The sequence below is a fragment of the Rhinopithecus bieti genome, unplaced genomic scaffold (genome assembly GCF_001698545.2).
Source record: "Rhinopithecus bieti isolate Rb0 unplaced genomic scaffold, ASM169854v2 scaffold_36840, whole genome shotgun sequence".
Lineage (NCBI taxonomy): Eukaryota > Metazoa > Chordata > Mammalia > Primates > Cercopithecidae > Rhinopithecus > Rhinopithecus bieti.
The window spans coordinates 877,104-888,984 of record NW_016816502.1 but is presented as its reverse complement, the minus strand read 5'-3'; positions in this window follow the sequence as shown (position 1 = coordinate 888,984).

Genomic DNA, 11,881 nt, shown 5'->3' with positions numbered 1-11,881 from the left:
ACTGCAAAAAATAAAATAAAATATGATAAAATAAATAAAATCAAGCCAATTATTCACAACTGAAGAAAAATTAGTGTACTGGAAACAGGTAAGAAGAAAATATGCAAAATGAAGTACAGAGATACAAAAGGATGGAGCAAAGAGAAATGAATATAAGAAACATAAGACAGAGAGAAGATCTAATTTACTGACATTGTTGGATGTTTGTTCTCTCCAAATCTCATGTTCAAATGTCATCCCCGGTGTTGGAGACGGGACCTGGTGGGAGGTGATTGGATTATGGGGGAGGTTCCTTCATGAATGATTTAGCACCATCCCCTTGGTGATAAGTGAGTTCTCACTCTGAGTTCACAGGAGAGCTGATTGTTTGAGAGTGTGTGGCACCTTTCTCCTCTCTCTTGCTCCTGCTCTCACCATGTGACATGCTTGCTACCCTTCACTTTCTGCCATAATTGTAAGATTCCTGAGGCCTTCACCAGAGGCAGATATTGGAGCCATGCTGGTATAGCCTGCAGAAGTATGAGCCAATTAACCCTCTTTTCTTTATAAATTACTCAACCTCAGGAATTTCTTTATAGCAATGCAAGAATGTCTTTACACATTTACATAAATTAGAGCTAGAAAGAGAAAAAGAGAAAATAGGTAAAGTAATATTTGGAAAGATAATGAATGAGCATTATCCAAGACTAATGAAAGATATTAATTTACAGAATCAAGGATCCAAATGAATTCCAAGCAGAGTAAATACACAGGAATACATATACAGGCACCTAGCTCCCCCCCCAAAAAAATTAAAAAGAATGGCAAAAAACTTAGGTAAATTACTGAGAATACACAATCAATCTGAGTGAAGTAAAAAGAAGGATTATATGAGGGAAAAATGGTACAAACAGGAACGGAGATAAAACCATATATGTCTGTCAATTACAAGAACTATAAATGAATACATTTTTGAGTGAAAAAAACATTATTAAATTACCTTTAACAATAATTGTACTTCCAATTTCCAGATTGGCACCTAGTAGCTTGGAAATAGTCACTTGTCCTAACAACAGCTAAAAAATTGAACAATCTGAAAAGTCAGTAACTCTTTTTATATCTGGTGGAGAAGTGAGGTCACAGGGCAAGCCACTGCCCTCAAAGTTGTAGAGACAATTAGGTAAATACAGAAAATTACAATTTACCAGAGCAAAAACCCACAAGCAGAAACTCCCATGGAAACCAACCCCAGGTTCCTTTTACCTAGGATATCATATCCATCCATCAAGAAAAAAATTACAAGGCATACTGGGGGGCGGGGGGGCACCCACAGTGTGAAGAGACAGAGCAAGGATAAAAAACAGACTCAGATGGTATTGGAATTATCAGACCAGGAATTTGAAACAACTGTGATTAATATGCTAGAGGCTCTAACACGGAAGTAGACAACACACACAAAAAGATGAATAATGTAAACAGAGAGATGAAATTTCTAAGAATAAAAAAATGCTGGAGAAGAAAACACTAACAAAAATAAAGAATATCTTTCATGGGGCTAGGTGTGGTGGCTCATGCCTATAATCCCCGCACTTTTGGAGGTTGAGGTGGGTAGATTGCTTGAGCCCAGGAATTTGAGACCAGCCAGGGCAACATGATGAAACCTAATTCTCTACAAAAATATACAAAAATTAGTCAGGTGTGGTGGTACATGCCTGTGGCCCAGGCCACTCAGGAGGCTGAGGTGACAGGATCACCTGAGCTTGGGGAGGTTGAGGCTGCAGTGAGCTATTATTACACCACTGCACTCCAGCCTGGGTGACAGAGAGAGACCCTGTCTCACATACACACAAAAGAATGTCTTTGATGGGCTCATTAATAAACTGAAGACAGCTGAGGAAAGAATCTCTGAGCTTAAGAATATTTCAATAGAAACTTCCAAACAAAAAGCAAAGAGAAAGAAAAGATCCAAAAAAAAAAAAAAAACCCAGAGTATCCAAGAATTGTGGAAAAAACAACAAAAAGTGTATCTTATGAATAACGAGAATACCAGAAGGAGGGGAAATAGAGAAAGAAAAAAAACCAATATTTGAAACAATATTGACTGAGGATTTTTTCAAATTAGTGTCAGACATAAAATCACAGATCCTAGAAGCTCAGAAACCACCAAGCAAGATAAATACCAATCCTCCTATTCCCTTCAAAACAAAACAACAAACAAACAAAAAACCCTATACCTGGGCATATCATATTCAAACTGCAGAAAATCAACGATTAAGAAGAAATCTTGAAAGAAGCAAGAAGAAAAAAACGCCTTACTTATAGAGGAGCAACAATAAGAATTACATTTGACTTCTACTCAGAAACCATGCAAGCAAGAAGGGAGTGAAGTGAAATATTTAAAGTGCTGAGGGGAAAAACATGTCAACCTATAATTCTGTACCTTGTGAAGTTATTCTTCAAAAGTGAAGGAAAAATAGAAACTTTCTCAGACAAACTAAAATTGAGGGAATTTGTTGTTAGTAGACCTATGAATGTTAAAGAAAGTTCTTCAGAGAGAAAAAAATGATATAGGTCAGGAACATGGATCTACATAAAGGAAGGAAGAGCATCAGAGAAGGAATGAATGAAGGTAAAATATAAACCTTTATTTGTAAAATGTTAAATTGATCAAAATAATATTCCTGTTCAAAATAATAACAGCAACAACGTATTCTGTGTGTGTGTATATGCTTATATACAAGTGAAATGAATGACAGAAATGATGCAAAGAACAGGAAGAAGGAATTATGAATATATTGTTATAATTTACTTGCATTAACTGTGAAGTGATACAGTGTTGTTAGAAAGCAGACTTTAATTAGTTGTAAATGTATATTGGAATCACTAAAAAAGTTTTTAAAAAAGAGGTACATTTGATTTGCTAAGAAAGAAAAAAGAATATATATAATATATATTATTTAAAACATTCATATCTTTATAACATAATATACTTATATAAATATTAAATGTAAATATTATATATATGTATTAATTAAAACCATAAAATGGATGCAAAGAGCAGAAGAAAAAAACAAGAACAAATAATAAGGGCCACAAATAGAAAGCAGTAACAAATATGATAGATATTAACCTAATGATATTAGCAACTGCTTTGAATGTCAATGGTCTAAGTGCACCAATTAAAAGAAATTTTCAGAGTGGATCCAAAAAAAAGACCCAACTGTATGTTGTCTATAATAAATCTACTTTAAATATAGAAACACAAATATATTAGAAATACATGGATGAAGAAAGATATATCATGCTAACACTAATTAAAAGAAAGTGGAAGTGGCTATATTAATTTCAGATAGAGCAGACTTCAGAGCAAGGAAAGTTATTAAGGATAAAAAGGTGTATTACACAATGATGAAAGGGTCAATTCTCCCATGAGAATACATAAAAATCCTTAATGTGTATATGCCTAACAATAAAATGTCAAATACACAAGGGAAAAGAATAATAGAACTGCAAGGGGAAATAGATGAATCCACTATTATAGTTAGAGACTCTAACACTCCTCCATCAGAAATGAACAGATCCAACAGGTAGAAAATCAGTGAGGACATAGTTGAACTCAACAACACTGTCAATCAACTGGATAAAATGGGCATCTATATACTGCTTAATCAAACAATAGCAGATTATACTTGCTTCTTAATCTCACATGGAATATTTACCAAGATAGACCACATTTGTGGGTCATGAAACACTCCTTAATATAGTCAAAAGAATAGAAATCATGTGATGTCTACTCTCATACTGCAATGGAATTAAATGAAAAATCAATAACAGAATGTTAGACTCCAGAGTATTTGGAGATTAAACAACATGCTTCCAAATAACACATGGATCAAAGATTAAATCTCAAAAGAAATTTTAAAATGTTTTGGGCTAAATGAAAATGAAAACACAACTTTAAAATGTGTGAGATGCAACAAAAGCAGTGCTGACATGGTTTGGATCTGTGTCCCCACTCAAATCTCACGTTCAATTGTTTTCCCCAATGTTGGAGGTGGGATCTGGTGGGAAGTGATTGAATCATAGGGGAAGATTTCTAATAAATGGTTTAGCATCATCCCTCTTGGTATTGTCCTTGCAATAGATAGTGGGAGAATTCTCATTATATCTGGTTGAAGTGTTTAGCATCTCCCCCACTGCTCTCTCTCTTCCTCCTGCTTTGGCCATGTGACATGGCTGCTTCCCCTTTATCTTCCACCGTGATTATAAGTGTTCCAAGGCCTCCCCAGAGGCCAAGCAGATGCCAGCATCCTGCTTCCTGTATGGCCTGCAGAACTGCAAGTCAAATAAACCTCTTTTCTTTATAAATTACTCAGTCTTAGGTATTTATGGCAATGTGATCACAGCTTAATACAAGTGCTTAGGGATAAATTTATAGCATTTAATGTGTATATTGTATTAGAAGAGAAAAATTTCTAAAATCAGTAATCTAAGCTTCCACCTTAGAAAACTAGGACAAGAAGAGATAATTAATCCAAAGTAAGCAGAAGAAAATAAATAATAAAAATTAGATCTGAAATCATTTAGATTAAAACCAGGAAGTCAAAAGATGAAATCAATGAAACCAAAGACTTGCTATATGAAAGGACAATAAAGTCAATAAGCCTTTAGCCAGGCTAAGAAAAAAAAGAAAAAAATTGCTGATATCGGAAATGAAAGCGGGAACAGCACCACAGATCACTTGTACACCAAAAGGATAATGAATACCATGAAGATTTCTATTCTGCAAATTTGATAACCTACATAAAATACACCAATTCCTTGAAAGACACAATCTGCCAAAACTCGCACAAAAAGAAATAGACAATCTGAATAAGCATATATCTATTAAAGAACTTGAATAGATAATTAAAACCTTCTAGAATAGGAAGGACCTAGTTCACATGGGCTGACTAGTGAATTCTACCAAGCATTTAAGAAATAAATTATCACAATTCTCTACAATCTCTTCCAGAAGGTAGAACAGAGAAAATACTCCTAACTCATTCTATGGGGCCAGCATTACCCTAATACCAAAACCAGGCGAAGACATTACAAAAAATGAAAACTACAGATCAATATCGCTCACGAGCACAGACACAAAAATCCTCATCAAAATATTATCAATACAAACTCAACAATGTTCCAGGTATACAAGGTTAGTTCAACATTCAAAAATCAACTAACATACTGTATCACATGAACAGGCTAAAGAAGGAGAATCACATTGTAATACCAATAGATGCAAAGAAAGCATTTGACAAAATTAAATGCCCATTTAGAATAGATACTCTCAACAAACTAGAAATAGAGGAGCACTTTCTCAATTTGATAAAGAACATCTGCAAAAGACCTACAACTAACATTATACTTAGAAGAAAATAGAAGTTTTCCTGCTATAATCAATAACAAGCAAGAATGTCTCCTGTCACCATTGCTTCTCAACATTATACTAGAAATCCTAGCTAAGACAATAAGACAAGAAAATAAATAAAAGTATACAGATTGGAAAGGAAGAAATAAAATTTTGTTTACAGATCACATGATTGTGTCTGTAGAAAATCTGAAAGAATCCATAAAAATCTCCTGAAACTATCAAGTGATTATAGCAAAGTTTCAGAATACAAAGGTAATACACCAAAGTTAATCACTTTCCTATATACCAACAATGAACAAGTGGAATTTGAAAACCAGAACACAATATTATTCACATTAGCACCTAATAAAAGGAAATACTTAGGTATAAATCTAACAAAATATATACAAGATCTATATGAAGAAAACTATAAAACTCTGATGAAAGAAATTAAAAACTATATAAAAGGAAAGATATTCTATGTTCATGGATAGGAAGACTCAATATTGTCAAGATGTCAGTTCTTCCCAACTTGAATTATTGATTCAAAGCAAATTAATCACAATCCCAGCAATTATTTTAAGGATATTAGCAAATTATTTTAAGGATATTAAAAGACCCAGAATAGCCAACACAATATTAAAGGAGAAAAACAAAATCAGAAGACTGACACTACCCAATTTGAGTTACTATAAAGCTACAGTAATCAAGACAGTATAGTAAAAGTAAAAGAATGAAATAATAGATCAGTGTAACAGAATAGAGAGCCTAGAAAGAGACTCACTTAAAAATAGTCAACTGATCTTTAATAATGAAGCAAAAAAAATAAAATGGATAAAATATAATCTTTTTAACAAATGGGGCTGGAACAATTTGCACATCCACAGGCAAAAAAAAAAAAAAAAAAATCTAGACACAGCTCTTTCACCATTCATAAAAATTAACTCAAAATGGATCATAGACCTAAATGTAAACTGCAAAACTATAAACCTCTTAGAAGATAACATAGGGAAATATCTAGATAACCTTGGGCATAGTAATGAGTTTTTACATATAACACCAAAGGCACAATCCATAAAGAGATAACTGATAAGCTTGATATCATTGAAATTAAAAATGTCTGCTCTGCAAAAGAAAGACACGTAAAGAGATGAGAAGACAAGAAGACAAGCCACAGACAGGAAGAGAACATTTGCTAAAGACTAATCTGAGAAAAAGTTGTTATCCAAAATACATGAATAACTCTTAAATTCAACAGTAAGAAAACAAACAGCCTGAATAAAAATGGGCAAAAAACTTGAACAGACATTTCACCAAAGGTATACAGATGCCAAACAAGCATATGAGAAGATACTCAATGTCATAAGTCACAGAGAATACAAATTAAAATAATGAGATACTACCACATGCAGTTAGAATGGCCTAAATCCAAAACACTGACAACACCAAATGCTGGTGAGAATGTGGAGCAACAGAAAGTTTCATTTATTGCTGGTGGGAATTCAGAATGGTATAGCCACATTGGAAGACAGTTTGGCAGTTTCTTACAAAACTAAACATACTCTTACCATATGATCCAGCAATTGCATTCCTTGGTATTTACTCAAAGGAGTTAAAACCTTATGTCTACACAAAAACCTGCACACAAATGTTTATAGCAGCTTTATAATTGCTAAACTTTGGAAGCTACCAAGATGTCTTTCAGTAAGATAATGGATAAACTGTGGTACATCCAGATGATGGAATATTATTCAGTGCTAAAAAGAAATGAATTAAACCATAAAAAGACATGAAGGAATCTTAAATGCATATTGTTAAGTTAAAAAAGTTGATCTGTATGATTCCAACTGTAGTACATTCTGGAAAAGGCAAAATTATGTCAACAGTAAAAAGATCAACGGTTGCCAGGGATTACAGGGGAAGGAGTGGTGAATAGGTGGAGCACAGAGGTTTCTAGGTAAGTGAAAATACTCTGTATGATACTATAACTGTGGATACATGTCATTATACAATTGTCAAAACCCTTAAAATATACAATACCAAGAGTGAACCCTAATGTATGGATTTTGGGTTGTAATGATATATCAATGTAGGCTCATCCATTATAAAAAATATACCTTTCTGGTGGGGGATGTTGATAGTTGGGAAATTTGGGGTCAGGGAGTAGGGGTATGTAGGACATCTCTGTACCTTCCACTCAATTTTGCTATGAATGTAAAATTGCTCTAAAAGTATTCTATTAAAAATATTTACAGAAGCATAAAATATGGAATACCTAGAAATAATTCTGACAAAAGACGTCCAAGACCTCTATGTGAAAATCTTGAAGCATTATTGAGAAAAATTAAAGACCTATGTAAATAGAAAGACATGCCATGTTCATATATTGTATACTTAATATTATAAAGATGGCAAGTTTTCTCCTATAGTCTACAGATTGAATGCAAACCTGTGATTCTAAATTTTATATGAAAATACAAAGGCTTAAGGATGGCCAAGATACTCTTGAAAAACAAATGAGAGGACTTGCTCTCCAGGATATGAAGACATATTGGTTCTAGTAATTAGGACAGTTTGATATGTTTTTACTTTATTATAAATTGACAATTTCTAATTGTATATATTTATGGGGTACCAAGTGATGCTTTCATTTACAAATACAATGTGAGAAAAATAAAAATAAAGCTAATTAACATATCCATCACCTCAAATACTTTAAACTTTTTGTGGTGAGAACTTTCGAAATTTACTTTTAGCAATTTAAAAATGTACAATGTACTATTATTAATTCTCTTCACCATGCTGTGCAATAGATATTTTGAAAACCTTATTCCTCCCATCGAACCGAGATTTTGTTTCATTTGATCATCATCTCCCCATCTGCCCCACCCCCCAGCCACCATTCTACTCTCTGCTTCTATGAATTTGATTGTTTAGATTCCACAATTTTCTTCTTCTTAAAGGTTGAGTAGTAGTCTATTATTTATATATACTACATTTTCTATATTCAGTCACCCGTTGATGAACACTTAGGTTGCCTCCATAACTTGGCTATTGTGAGTAATAGTGCTACAATAAATGGGAGTCTAGACATCTCTTTGACAAATCTTTTGGGTAAATACCTATAGGTGAGATTGCTGGGTCATACAGTAACTCCATTTTTAGTTTTTTGAGAAACCTCCATACAGTTTTCAATAATGGCTGTACTAATTTACATTCCCACTAACAGTACAAATGTTCCCTTTTCTCCACATCCTTGCAAACTTACTCTTTGTCTTTTTTATAATAGCCATGCTGACAGGTGTGAGATCTGAGGTTTTAATTTGTATTTCCCTAATGATTTAGTAATATTGAACATTTTTTCATATATCTGTTAGACATTTGTATGTTTTCTTTTGAGAGGTATCTGTATAAGTTGTTTCCCCATTTTTTAACTGTTTTTTTTTTCTTGCTGTGTAGTTGTTCAAGTTTCTTAAATATTTTGGATATTCACCTTTTATCAGATGTATGACTTGCAAGTATTTTCTCTCAATCTGTAGGTTGTTTCCTTTGTTGTGCAGAGCTTTTTAGTTTGATGCAATCCCATTTGTCTATTTTTGCATTTATTGCCTATGCTTTTGTGGTTAAATCAAAAACTCATTGACCAGATTAATGTCACGTAGGTTTTCCCCTATGTTTTCTTCTAGGAGTTTCACAGTTTCTCATTTTACTTTTAAGTCTTTAATCCATTTGAGGTGACTTTTTGTATATGGTGTGAGATAAGGGTCCAATTTCATATTAAGTTTTCTAAACACCATTTATTGAAGAGACTAACCTTTCTCCATTGTAAATTCTTGGCACTTTTGCCAAAAATCAGTTGACCATAGATGTGTGAGATAATTTCTGGGCTCTCTATTCTACTCCATTAGTCTATGTGTCTTGATTTTTGCCAGTACCATGCTGTTTTAATTACTATAGCTTTTTGGTATGGTTTGAAATCAGAGAGTGTGCTGCCTCCAGCTTTGTTTTTTTTTGCTCGTAACCTGTTCAGGTTTTTTGTGGTTCCATATGAAGTTTAGTATTTTTTTTCTATTTCTATGAAAAATGACATTGGAATCTTGATAGGGACGGCATTGAATCTATAGATTACTTAGCTTTACATTCAGGCAGGGTAAAACAATGAAACAGAGTAGATCATTCTCAAACTCACTCACAAATGAACACGATTTATGACAAGGGTGGTACTGTAGAACAGTGGGAAGAGGAGTGTCTTTCCAACAAATAAACCTGGGACAATTGGAAACCCAAATGGAAAAAATAAAACTTGACCAGTACCTTCTGTCCAATAAAATATCAATTCCAGGAGACTAGGCCTAAATGCAAAAGGCAAAACAATAAAGCTTTGAGAGGTAATATAGGACAATGTCTTCCCTCAGGGTAGGGAAATATTTTAAAATAAGATACAAAACAAAATCATAAGAGTTATACATTGGGTTTCATAAAAATTAAGAACCTCTGTTCATAGAGACACCAATTAAGCAAATGAAAAACAAGCCTTGACTGAAGGACTATATCTCAACATACGTAACTAATAAAGGCCTCTTAACCAGAATGTATAAAGAATGAGTACAAATAACTAAGAAAAAGGCAGACCTTGGGAAATTGGCCAACAGACTTGAATAAGTAATTCTCAAAAGAGGATATCTATGTAGGCAAGAAATATATGGGAAGTGCTTGACTTCACTAGTAACTAAGAAAATGCCAACGAAAACACCATGAAGTATCCTGACCCCACCCATCAGAATAACAAAAATGAAACTGGCTGACAATACCAACTTTTGCAGAAGATAAGGAGCAAAGGGAATCATCACTTAGTCTTGATGAGAGGGTAAACTCTTATATTTCCCTTTGGAAAGCATTTAGTCATTATTTAGTGAAGTTGAAGGTATGTGAAACCTAAGACCCATCAATTACAAATACATGCACAAATGTCCCCAAAGTTATAATGTACAAGATCCCACTTATGGGTCTCCCCAGATCGCTTTGGACATTGTCAAGTCCCCAGATCTTGATTGTATAACAACAAAGAAGCCTGCGCTCCTATCCTAGGAGGAAACATTTCATGTGTAGTTACTGATAAGCAAGACCTTAAGATAACTTAGTCTTCTTTCCGTTCCTGGATTCATTCCCAGACAAAGGTGATGCCAGGCTCGTACTGTGCGCTAAATTCCCACAGCCCAGCGGCTCTGACTTTTTCGGTAACATTTTTAGGCGGAAGATAAGGTGCGTTTTTCATTTGGTACTCGCCCTTCAGAAAGGACCTAACTGTTCAGGATGCCGCTGGTCTTGTTTCGTGACAACGCTAGATGGAGCTCCTTCTTTTCGTTCCTTCTTGACTCTCGCCAGCAGCGTGGGCCCCGCCGTTTCTCACAACCCTGAGCGGGTGCCCTTGCACTTCCCACAGGACAAGGACGTCGCCGTCCACCACCCAGGAATTAATTCGCGATGTCTTTACTGTGGGGGAGGGTGCAGTGCTCCTTCCTCTCAGGACAGCTAAGAGGCTTAAGGGGTGTTCTAGTCTTCATTCTTCTGCTTCTAGGCAAGCGTGAGATCAAATAATTTCGAACCTACAGTTCAGTGCCTTTTCCTTAGAGACTGGAGGGAAGCGGCATCCATGAACTCCCACTTCAGCGACAACCCTGATTATAACCTTCTGAGTAGCAAATATCTCCCCCTAGCATACAAAGAAGAACTCAATACATTTTTTATTGTTCACTGAAAAAAAAAAACAAAAAAAAAAAACCATTACATCATCGTAGGGAAAAGCAAGAGAATTAGCAGGAGGAATGAGTAAATGATTGGTCTGTAATCCACATGTACTGGGGTCACTCTGCTCCTGACCAGCCTACACCTCCACCCCCACAAAGCTGATAGTAAATTTCTGATGGGAATAGTCCCCGCTTCAGTGCTGCCCCTGCGAGGCAACCATTCATTCACAAGTAGAGCCTCCATTCATCATCATATCCTCTGCTTTATTTTTCTCATCTATTTATCTGTTCAGTTATTGTCTGTCACTCCACTAGATTGTGAGTTCCCATGGACTTTGTCTATCTAGTTCCAAGCATGGTCCTCATGCCCTGGAATAGTCCTAGGCACATATTGAGTGCTCAGTGTATGTGGAGTGAATGGTCCTGTGATTCCAAGCTCCATCTGGATCCATTTCGTTTATGGGTCTTCTCCTGCCTGTATATGCTGTCTGCGTTCCACAGTTTGTCAACTTGTCTGTGGAACTGTAGCCCTTCCTTAGGTGCCCCTGGAAAACCTCCCAAAGAAGGTGTCTTTGATGTGAAAACCTCCACTGAAAATTTGGGTAGACAAGGAGAGCTACATAGAGGTGACCAGATAGTCTAAAGCTCAACATTCCTGTTTCCTGGATGTAACAGTCTAGTCTCCCTCCCCATCACTGAGACCATCCATAATGCCCCATCCCATAGACCCCTCTGGCATCTGAGGATCTTGCTGTCACCT